This window comes from Stenella coeruleoalba (genome assembly GCF_951394435.1).
Source record: "Stenella coeruleoalba genome assembly, chromosome: 20".
In the NCBI taxonomy this organism is placed as follows: Eukaryota; Metazoa; Chordata; class Mammalia; order Artiodactyla; family Delphinidae; genus Stenella; species Stenella coeruleoalba.
Window position 1 is genome coordinate 25,386,105 of NC_137166.1, and position 12,005 is coordinate 25,398,109.

Genomic DNA, 12,005 nt, shown 5'->3' on the forward strand with positions numbered 1-12,005 from the left:
AACCTCTCTATGCCTCAGTGTCCCCTCCCCCCTTAAAATAGCAATAATAGTGTTCAGTCCCTAAGATTTCTGTGAGACATAAGAGAATGCATCGAATGAGTGTAGTACATAGTAAGCACTCAGTAAGCCAGTCCAGTGTAACAATTAGTGAATGTTATTTAAGTGTAATTAATAATAATAACAGTAGCAATTCAAAGCTTATACGTTTTTGCCCAGGGCACCTTCCCTGATTCCACAGTTACCTTCGTCATAGAATTATGATGGCCAATTTTCACATCTCTCTTTTCCTTTAGATTTTAAACAGCTAGAGGCAAGGCTTATGCTTATGCTAAGAACTCTGAGTTTCTTAGCACCTAACAAAGTGCCTGCAACAGGGTGAATAAATGTTTGACTGTTTTCCTTGCTTCCCTTCTTTGCTTTCTTTAAATGCATCAGTCATTTCAATAAGCATGTACTAACTTGCCTGTGCTCCAAGCACAGAAGTGCTAGATATGCAGGTATGGATTAGACATGGACTCAAGAATTTATTGTTCAGGTGTAGAAATAGATTTAGAAATGGATAGCTTCAACACAGTGTAGTGATTCTATGATACAGTGATGCCCAGGGAACTCTGGGAATATAAAGAGAATTCCACTGCCACTGAGAGTGAAGAGGTAGAAAGTAGGATGAAGGCTACCCAGTGGAGGCGATACCCTAAGGGATCTTGGAAGCAGAGCAGGCGCTTAGGCAAGAAAAGAGAATCGGGAGAGGGCTGAGTATTACAGGCAGAGAGAATGACCTCCGCTGAGGGAACAGAAGCACAAAATGGCATAGTGAACTTAGGCTATACGACACAGTTCAATATCCCCCATCATAAATATCAAGGAGTGACAGAAGGTGAGCCTTAAGAGGTGGGCAGAGGCCAGATCACAGAGGAACTAGAGTATCATGATGGTAAACTGCCAAAAGCCCGGGAAGTACAATGAGATACAATTTTAAAACAACTGAGCCCACAGTCTTGACCAGCTATTTAATCTAAGAGGATGACCTATCTATTAACATCCTCCCCCTAAGGTGGCATAGATAGTACTCAGCCAGGAGAGCAATTAAAGCGTTGGTATTCAAAGTGCAGTTCCCATCAAAAAACACCTTACAGGTTGGAGCCACAAAGCAGAGGAAATAAAGTGCAGGGATAGCAAATTGCCTCAGTAGGCAGAGAAAGTGGAGCATGAAGTTGGAGTTGTTCCTAACCTGTCTAGGTTAGCAACATGACTAGGAAGAAAAGTACACAACTAGGAGGAAAACTTACCTATGGTGAGGTTACAATGAAAATGAATCTAGCATAGTCAAATCTAGCACCCCCATGAACCCATAATTAAGAAAGTGTGAACTCCACAGTCTTCTTTGTTTAATGTGTGGTATTCATTTATAAACAGAGACGTAAATTGAATCCTCGGATCTAACTGTTAGGATGGATATACCTAGCGTAAGGTTTTCTTCCACACTGCCTCTCCCTTAAATATCTATGATGAGCCTACTAACGAGGATTAAATGGACACTTAGAAGTTCACTGTTTCTCTGGTTGAAACTGCATACTTAGTTTTAAAATTCTGTTCTGTACCATTAATAAATATTTATTCATCTTCAAGAACTTTTCTAAGTGGTACTCTGATGTCAAAAGATCTTGGGAAGAATACAGGCAAAGTTAGAGTCATGTAGTATACCTGATTTGCTAGCTATTTTTCTCATTTCGAAATTCAACCAACATAGGATAACTGACTGTGAGATAACAGACACTGTGTTATACACATTTTTACTTTATCTCAATTTATTATCACAGTAAAGTTATGACTTAGATCTTATTATCCCCAAGAACTCTGACGTGCAGAAAAGTAACTGACCCGTGTCAAAAAGCTAGTAAGAGGTGGAGACGTAAGTTGAATTTAGGTTTGTCTGATTCCAAAAGCTGTACTTTCCCAATATGTAGCATTTGATGTTACTGTGGCAGATCCAGGAGGCAAAATGGGGGCAAGATAAGACTTGGAAGAAGTCCTCCCTCTGAGATTTGCTATGCCAAGAACACATCTCCTATTAGAGTAACTCTGAGAGAGCATTCAGCTACTATGCAAGTCTTAATATAAACCAGACTTCACGGTTGAGAACCACTGGTCCACCTAAGCCGTCACCATCTCTCACCTGGACCACCGCAACTGCATTCGAATAAATTCCCTGCATTCACTCTCACTTGCCCGCCTCAATGCATTTTCTCCACAGAAGCCGCAGTGAATACCTTAAAATAGAAAACGGATCATGCCAAGCATTCCTCATCGTCTCTGTTTTCAAACAGTCTTTAATTTATAGTTCTCAGTATAAAACCAAAGTTCTTGGTTGGCAGGACCATGATACCCTGCGATAACCTGTCAGCTACCTTCCTCTTCACACTTGTGTGGCAACCCCAGTGGCTTTCTTTCTCTCTCTGTTTCCTCCAGCCAGAAGGTCCTTGCACGTGCAGTTCCCTCTGTCTGGAAGGTTACGTTCTACTCAATATTCAGATCTGAGTTAACTTGTCTCACTCTCCAGCAATTTCTTTCTCACCGCCCAGTCTAGGTCACTTCCTTCGCTATTTACTTTCATTGACTCTGGTCCCATTTCCTCCCTGCACTCATTTCAGTCTGTACTATATTCTTTATGACATATATGTGATGGATATGGCTCTGCAATCAGACTGCAAGTCCATATAGCAGGGATTTATCTTTTTCACCATTACATCTCAGACCTACCCAAGAATCTGGCAGATACTTTGAATAAATGAATGAGTTTTAAAAATCAGAAATCTATGCCTACAAAAAGAGTTGTAACAGAAGACCAAGTTCTTTAGAACCAGAGCCTAGTTGAATCATCTTTGGTACCAACTAGCTATGTACACTTGGACACCAGTATTTATGTATTTAATTCTGCAAATATTACTTGAGTTACAACTTTTCCTAGGTGCTGGGCCAACCAGTAAAGATATAACAATGAGCAAGAGACATGCAGTCCCTGACTCATCGTGTTTACACAGTGAGGGTTTCAGGTTTTTTTCTTCTTTAAACTGAAATTTTTATTGAGAACACTGTAGATACACATACAGTTGTAAGAAATAATACAAAGAGATTCTGTGTACACTCTGCCCAGTTTCTCCCAACAGTAACAGTTTGCAAAACTGTAATGTGATATCACATCCAGACAATTGGCATCGATACCAGGTTGCAGTGTTTAAACTAATAATTCCAAGTGCAGAAAGGAAGAGTTCAGAAATTGAAAGAGTTCCTAATGGTGTGAGCAGAAAGAATAAAGTGGAGAGAGACAAACTAATGATTCTGGAGACTTAGACCACATGGAGTGTCTTGTAAACCACATAAAGGATTTGGGACTGTATCTAATATGCAATGGAGAGTCATTGTGGGTTTTAAACAAAGATGAGAATTAAATGCAGAGGGAGGAACATGGTGGGACTTCAAGAGCAGCACAGTATAACTTCCTGCTTCTAATGTCATAGAATAAAAATCTCTTTATGTGTAGAGGAAGACCTGCCCAACATAAGATACGAAGCCCTGGGCTTCCCTGGCGGCACAGTGGTTGAGAGTCCGCCTGCTGATGCAGGGGACGCGGGTTCGTGCCCCGGTCCGGGAAGATCCCACATGCCGCGGAGCGGCTGGGCCCGTGAGCCATGGCCGCTGAGCCTGCGCGTCCGGAGCCTGTGCTCCGCAACGGGAGAGGCCACAACAGTGAGAGGCCCTCGCACTGCAAAAAAAAAAAAAAAAAAAAAAAAAAAGATACGAAGCCCTGATAAACAAGCTTCAACCTCCTCTTACTTAAACCCTTCAGGACCATATTGAGTACATTTTCAGTCATTTTCTATCACTCACTAACTTTTGGGCTGAATCCCTTATCCATACAAAGGATACCCTGTTGCCTCCTGTAGCGCAGAATATAGGAATGCCATTTTAGGACATTCTCTTGAAAAAGATGGCACGGAGTCTGGGTGAAATGCTTACCCCTATCTTCCCTCACCTCTTGTTTTTGGTAATAAAATCTGAGAAATACTAATCTAGAAATTAAGCTCTTTGGAAGAAGGAAATATTACTATTACAATATTTTATTTAAAATAACCATTGGGAATATCAAACAGAAATAAAAATGAATGAAGTACTGATACATGCTGCAAGGTGGATGAACATGAAAAACACGCTATGTGAAAGAAACCAGACATGAAAGAACATATACTGTACATTTAATTTGTATAAAATTTAGTTCAGGAAAGGCAAATCTATAAAGTCAGAAAGTAAATTAGTAGTTGCTTAGAGACTAGTGATGATAATGAAGACATCATAAACTGACATGATTAAAATCTAAAACTGGATTATGGTGAATGTTGAATGACTCAGTAAACATGCTAAAAATCCTTGATATATACTTATAATTAGTGAATTTTGTGGTAAGTAAAGTATATCTCAATAAATTTGTTAAAAATTGAAAATTTATCCAATATAAAAATAATATAGAATAGAAAGTCGAGAGGTACCTTTTGGATGAGATATAAAGAATCATTTGTTTTGCATTCCTTACCTAAGAAAGAGCAAGGCTGTTTCTGTTCCCCTTAAGATATATAACCAACTCTGTTTTTCCTCCTACGGGAAATAATTTGTTTATTCCCATTATTCTATAGGGCATGGCTACCTTGTTTGAATGGCTTTTCTTGGGCAATTTCTGGAACATAGATTTCCCACTGTTTGTCCATTGACTTTTTAATTCTTAAGTCCTTGACAGTGGGAAGTCAATATGTGTTAAAGGTTTAAAAATACCAGATGAGACAAACAGAAATTCTTTGCTTGCTGAGTGTGAGTGAAGTCTGACAGAGGTGGGTGTGTGGTTAACATTGTTGCCAAAGGGATAGAGCTGAACGATTTTCATTGAACTTTTTCTCAGAAGCGGCTAAGGCAGATGCTGCATGTCTCTGAGAAGTGCTTCCATGTCTCGGGCACAGGTGAGAAAGTGGGCACGAGGCATCATGATAATACTCTCATGTCCCCTAAAGAACCATTATAGCAACTCTAATCCACAGATAACAAGCCCTTTACAAGTATACTAAGGATTAAAATTAAGAAGAACAGCAGCATCTTGTAAACCAGTGGTTCTCAAAGTGGGACCCCCCAGAGAAGCAGCGGCAGCACCACCTAGGAACACATTAAAAATGCATATCCTTTGGCCACACTTGAGACTTAACAGAATCAGAAACTCTGGAGATGGGAGTCAGAAATACGCATATTAAAAAGGCTTCTAGGTGATTCTGACCCATGGTTAAGTTTGAGAACTACTGCTATGAACATAAGAACACAAGTATGGGCATCAGCAGACTTGGGTATGAGTCATGGTACTGAAGTAGCCTACTACAGAACCCATCATACAGGTCCCAAAAGAATATCATAAAGGTATAGAGATACTTTGCAAAGGCTGGAGTATGGAAAGCTGAATAAGCATCAACTTTAGCGACTCCTTGAGAAAAGTGGTGAGAGACAGAGAGTTGTCTTTTCTTAAAGTGTTGCAAATAAAACCTCTTCAGGTCACTACTATGATTCAGCTACTTCCTGGAGCTCAAGAATCACTTCTCTCTAAGTGCAAGCCAATGTATGGAACCAACTTCACATGAAAAAAATATCATAGGATAACCAGGCTACAGGTGAGTCTAAGAAGTCCAGAACTAGCTCTCTCAGGTTTTAGAGTTCCATTTTCACTGGTCACTAATGAGAGGTGATTCTGCCTTTAGAGCTATGCTATGCACTACTCAATTTCGCAAAAAACTAAGTTAAACTAAAAGAACCATTTATTGACAGTGGAAATAATTATTTACTCTGTAGTCTTCTTTTAAACACTTTATAAATATATTTAATCACTGCAATATACATACATGATTTAAAATACTAAAAATAAAAGAAGGAAGAACATATTATAGAATATGAAATTTTCTGCCCTTTTCCAATCAATCATCTAGATATATCTATTCCCCAGAAGGAATCAATTTTAAGTTTTTTTAAACAATTTCTTCTGGTTATTATTTGGAAGTTTCTTCTTAAACCCCCAAGTCATATAGTTTCATCAGGTGAAGGCTAATTTCTTTTCTGGGGATCATGGTAGAGCCATACATCCCAAGTCCTTTTAAATTTCCTGTCACACTATCTTCTTTGGTCTCTGTCATTACCCTCCAACTGCTTATAAGCGTATATATAAAACATGGTACCAATGAAAGAAACAGGTCTTTTTATTTTTTTTCTCCCAAATACAAACCCGTAAAATTGTAAATTGTCTCTATGTTCCATTATAGGATGGATTCCTTTTGAAAGCTGCAGATATTACAATATATTCATAGTCAGTATGTTTTATGAAATGTATGCAAAAATGTACAAATATGTATCCAGAAAATATGCATTCAACTTTAAGGCAAATATTAAAACAGAACATATTCTTGGGGTTATATTAGCTTCCTAACATTTTGCTTCAATACGTTCTTATTTGTGATCTGAGCATTTGCATTCCTCTTTTGACTGACACTGTGAAACTGTTCCAGTTTTAACAAATATTTATTGAGCACTCACATATGCTACAGTCTTTTCTAGTCCTAAGAACATAGCCAAAAAGGAATCAGAAGAAATGGTCTACTTTCAGCACCTAGAGATGTCATGGTAAGTTAGGAAGCCCACAGACTTTCTGGAATATCCTGACTCCTGACATTTTATCCAATTCCAAACCTGCCATCCATCACTGTGTTCCTACAGGCAAAGTAATTAATCTCTCTGGGTTTTTAATCCTCTGACCGAAAGGATCTTGGAACTATCTCCTTCTTTCAGGTAAACATCCCACAAATAGTAAATAAAATATATTTAAAGTAGGTCCTAGGTTGTTTTAGAATGAATGAGAAGTTTTATAAAAAGTAAGAAAAACAGGGGTATATCAAAAAGCTAAATATATATATATGCATATATATACACACACACATATGTGTGTGTGTGTGTGTGTGTGTGTGTGTGTGTATATATATATGGGGGGGGGAGAGGAAAACTAGAATGATTTTAATACCAATTGGTAACAACTGACCTTAAGGATACTAAAAGTTGCAACTGAAGAAAGCCTATAGTTACAAAGTTGCTTACAGACCATCTCCTACATTGGTATGACATGGTTAGTGCAAAGGGGTGTAACTACAAGTCTGGTTTTGGCACAGATGGTGGTGGTACTCAAGGCAGACTGCATTTGGCAAGAAGCACTTTCTTCCCTCTACTCTATTCAGAGTAAGAACCTTTAGAGGAGGTTGTATAATTTAGAAATCCAAGCCTGCATATTTGCCAACTCCTTGAGAAGAGCCGCTGGCTCTGTGCCAGTCATTACAGCTAATGAATCCCGCAGTTGTACCCACACTGCTGTGCCTGTTTCAACTGATGGGTATCTTGATGTGGAAGAAAACATGCACTGGGAAACCCTTGATCTCACGTGGTGCCCTGGATAAGGGCACCTGGGATGAGAGCAGTCCAGACAGCCTGTTTTCTAGGTTGCACCCCTCTTCCTTGCTGAACGAATGCCTTATTTTATAGAAGTCCAGAGAGTGGAAGTCATATTCCCAAGGCTCAACAGGAAGGCAGCAACCTGGGACTTGACTCTAGGTCACCACAGCTTTCTCAGCTCTTCTGTAAGATGCCACCAAAACACGACCAGAGAAAAATCTATTTGCCAATGATCAACTTCTACTATTGATGAGCCTTATTTCTCATATGCATTAAAGTATTTACAATTGCAATGTTCACTACCAGGGCCTATTTATTATTTCCACACTGATGTTTTTCACCAAAATACCTAGATGTGCCAAGATAGCAAATATGGGGAACTGACCCAGTGAAATGAAAAACGTGCACTATTGGTTTTTCAGAAATGGTGAAGCGCAAATCCTTCATTTACTCTCCGCCTTCTTTTCAGCTTTCACTTAATATCAGAGAAGCGTCCCATCAGAGCATGAGATCCATACTGATGATTGCATAGTTACACTGCCTGCTCTGCTGTGTCTTGATTATAATTGAGTCACTTACACAAATCTGAGTAAAGGCAGGAAATCGACCATTGGTGATGAATAATTCCTGCAAATGGGATGCAAGACTACATTTTATACATGTAGATTAGGTAATAGTTCAAGAAGAACCCTACAAGTGGGTGTATTATATTATCTTACTCAGTGACACACTCATTACATACAGTTAGGGTGACTGCACATCCCAATTTGTCGGGAACGGTCTTAGTTCACATCTGTTGTCCTCCTCTTTAGTATTTGTCCCGGACAAAAATATCTCAGATAGAAATACAAATTATATGGTCATTTTGTACAAAGCACAAATAATGTATACAGCATTCAAAAGGCAGTACAGCCTTTTAGAATTTGCTTAGGTCTTAGAGTCATGCAGTCCTGAGTTTAATTTTAGCTACCACTTACTGGTTGCATAATCTTGACAAAGTTTTAAACTTCTCTGGGGTTCTGCTTCTTCATAAATAAACGTAAAAAAGACAGCTCTGACTTCCACATTAAGATTGTTGTGAAGATTAACTGAATCCTGCATGCACAATGCCTGAACCTGGCATATACGGTTTTCAGTAAAAGGAAGGTATACACACATAGGTACATAAAGAAACGAGTAAACCCAATATCGTCTCTTTTGAGATGTGCCCTTGAAAAAAAATTCCACTTACATTGCAAATAAAGAGAGATACAGCCAGCCCCCCCCCCCGCACCAACCCATCAAATAAAATCTGTAATAACTAGTTTTATCAGTAGAAAAGAACATATATATATATATAATTAAATACTGGATAATGGTCAGGGCATTTGGCCAATCAGCACAAAGTTCCCTCTAAAACTCTGCCTGCTAACTCTATTTCTTCATAATCCAAGCTGTGCTATTCATTTCTTTCCCCTTCTCTTCTTCTCTCTCCCCTTTCCATGCGCCTTGAAGGAGGCGAAGCATGACCGTTTCTCCACACTCCTGTATCAACCATGTTAGAAATGTTCCCCCGCCCTCTGGGATAGCTTGAGCCAACCCCCAGAGAGCAGGATGCATTCTCATGGCTTCAGTTTTCCCCCCAAATGATAAACGATACTCAGCTTCACTGAAGCGAGACCTGCAGAGACTTACTGGTCTTCAGAACCCAAGCCCATCAACCCTTAGATACTCCCTCTTCTTCAGGAACTTCTTTCTCCTCTTCTCCTGAGAAGTCAATAGCTTATCACTGTTTTTCATCTGAATTCAACCTTTGAATGACTGTCGGTGATACTAATAATTGTATTTAAACTTATTTCCAATCTGAAGATCCATGTATGTTGTTAATTATCAAATACCCATGCTGTTTTCTTTTAATTTAAACATGAAATGCCACTTGGAAGATACTTCAATGATAGGTATTTTATAATCATCCATAAGTACTTCAGATAAATATGTATTTCTATAATGAGTCTATTGTATTTTTTATATGTATACTTCAAAGAGTCTTCTAAGCAACTCCAGCTACTACTTACACAAAACAATCGCATTTAAACAAACATGTTAGTGACTATAATTTTGAGGGTTAATATAAGTGAAATAAAAATATTTAGATAAGACTTTTATATTCATTTTTAGATAAAATCAACCATCCTCCTGAAGATATGAACAATACTTTTGAAAGAAAGTGAGACAGAATTATAACTATATCTATAGATAGATATTTATATATGCATATGTACATATATATACACAGAGAGAGTAGCCACAGAATCAACCATTAACCCTTTCCAGCCCACTAATCATCTTGTAATAGCTGGGCCAATTTCGCCCGACTTTTGCAACCTATACAGGAAGATACCAAGGTTCACACCATAAAACTCTGAGAAGGAAATTGAGAGAAAGGAGAACGGTCTTCCAGCCTGGGAGCAAAAGGTCTAGCACGACATATACAGCTGCAGAGTGTTTAGTGGTTAGGTGAGGAAAACTGTGTGACACAACTGTTCAAACAAATTAATTGATACTGTCCTTGACACCTTATTTTCCCACAACTTCACAGCCAAACCATCATTAAATCTTGTCCCATCCCCTTGCAAAATATACGACAAGACCTTGATCAAACTTGCCATCATTCCATGTTTCCTAATATGCTTTCCTGCTTCTGTGGTTAACCACCTATAGACTACTGTCAATAGGACACAGAGTGATCTTTTCAAAACAGGACGCTAAAAATACTTTCATAGCTCCCTATCTCGCTCAGAGTAGAGGTCAAGGCCCTTACTGCATGGTAAGCCTCCAAGTAAGGTTGCCAGATTAAGCAATTAAAAACACAGAAAGCTTGTACTGAGCTTCAGCAAAACTTACCTTCTTGCTGTTCCTTTACATCCTTGGTACTTGATGAGCGCCCATTGCCTGAGATGGAGGAGGCTGTCAGCCACCAGACCGGGGCTGAGGGACGTGTTCAGGTGTCTCCTTGTCAGAAACGTCTTTCTTGACTAGCCTTATTGTAGCCTTTATCACCACCTGACAGATGAAAATTAAAAATATCAAAATCTCTCCCTCCATTAAAATGTGTAGCTCCCATAAGTCAGAGAACTTGATTTCTCACTGCCACACCACTAATACTTATCGTTTGCTGCAAAGAAGGCGCCCACTAACTACTTGAAGATCAAATGTTTTCAAGAGACTCAAATATAAACAATAGCAGTATTGACAATTTCAGTGCAACGTCCAGGGTTTTATCACTAGGAAATGGCAAAGCTACAATCAGAAGCCATTAAACCCAGACTCTTAACCACTATCCTATTTTTGTTATTATGTTTTTAGTGGGAAATACAGGGTTTTTTCCCTCTCGTGTCTAGATCTTTGTTCTTTGTCTATTATTTATGAAAAAATAAACAATAAATCTCTGGGATAAACAACTCGTGAACGGAACTTTCTGTCCTTACTCCTTGTACATGATGCATTTACTTTGTAGTCCTCCATTTTCTGATAATTCCAATGGATCAGAAGACAAGGAAACAGTGATGATGGATATTGTGTTTAGGTAACACCGACAGCTCTCTAAAATCCAAACATAATGATTTCCACCATCTAACTCAGTAACCATTCTCATACATATCCCACCACCACCAGTCTGCCAGAAAGTTTTCTTACAGAAGAAGAGGGAGGAAAGAATTAGTATAATTCCATGATCACAATTCCAGAAGGTACGTTGTTAAACCTCTAAAGTAAATGTTACTTCAAAATATTCTAATACAAAAGTAAAGCTAAATTTTTCATTTACCAAATGAGGAAACAACTCACTTTAATATCTCTGTGCTTTATCTGTAAAACAGAATATTTTAATCAGTTAACTAGTTCTCTATACATTCACCTTATAAACGAGTTTAACTGATCTTAAGGCAACTTCTTCTACCTGAACATCTCCCTGAGAAAAAGAGTACTGAATTGCCCTTAAAAATTTAAATGTGGCTAACACATTATATTACTTTCTATTAATCATTTTTGAATAACAATGACATAAGAAAAAGAAAATAATGCATATTTTTTACAGGAAAATTTGCTGAGGACTGGAGGGTCTTCTAATCACTCAAGGACCGTGTAAGATAAAGATTCTAGTCTTCATGGCTATATTCATTGGAGAATATGCTTCAAACAAGATGCTATATGAAGAATGCTCCCAAAAAACTAAAACCAAATATATAAAAATTCAACTTGATTCCATCTTGTAGAAGGAAAATTTATCTTTTGTTACAAACGTGGATTGATTGATTTGCACGAAGCTGTGCCTGGATGGAATAAGCATAATGTGAGAAGCACGTGAACGTAGCCAAGTGAGAATGGTCCCTCATAGACGCTGCTGGTGTCCTTCTAGGATTCCTTTGACTGCGTGACAGTCCCTATAACATAGGATTGTTTTAAGTAGTATAAGAGGTAATGTACATAAAGCTTTTTCCACAGTGCTTGAC

At 38.4% G+C, this 12,005-nt stretch overlaps 1 protein-coding gene across 6 annotated transcripts in view; it reads right to left on the reverse strand.

Annotated features, from left to right (window-relative positions):
• Positions 1-12,005, reverse strand: part of LOC307178258 (uncharacterized protein) — a 1,492,981-nt gene that overhangs the window by 368,115 nt on the left and 1,112,861 nt on the right. For all 6 annotated transcript variants that reach the window (XR_013825157.1, XR_013825158.1, XR_013825159.1 and 3 more), the window contains one exon: positions 10,399-10,557. The gene's annotated coding sequence lies outside the window, so the exon portion shown is untranslated. The remainder of the gene's footprint in view (positions 1-10,398; positions 10,558-12,005) is intronic.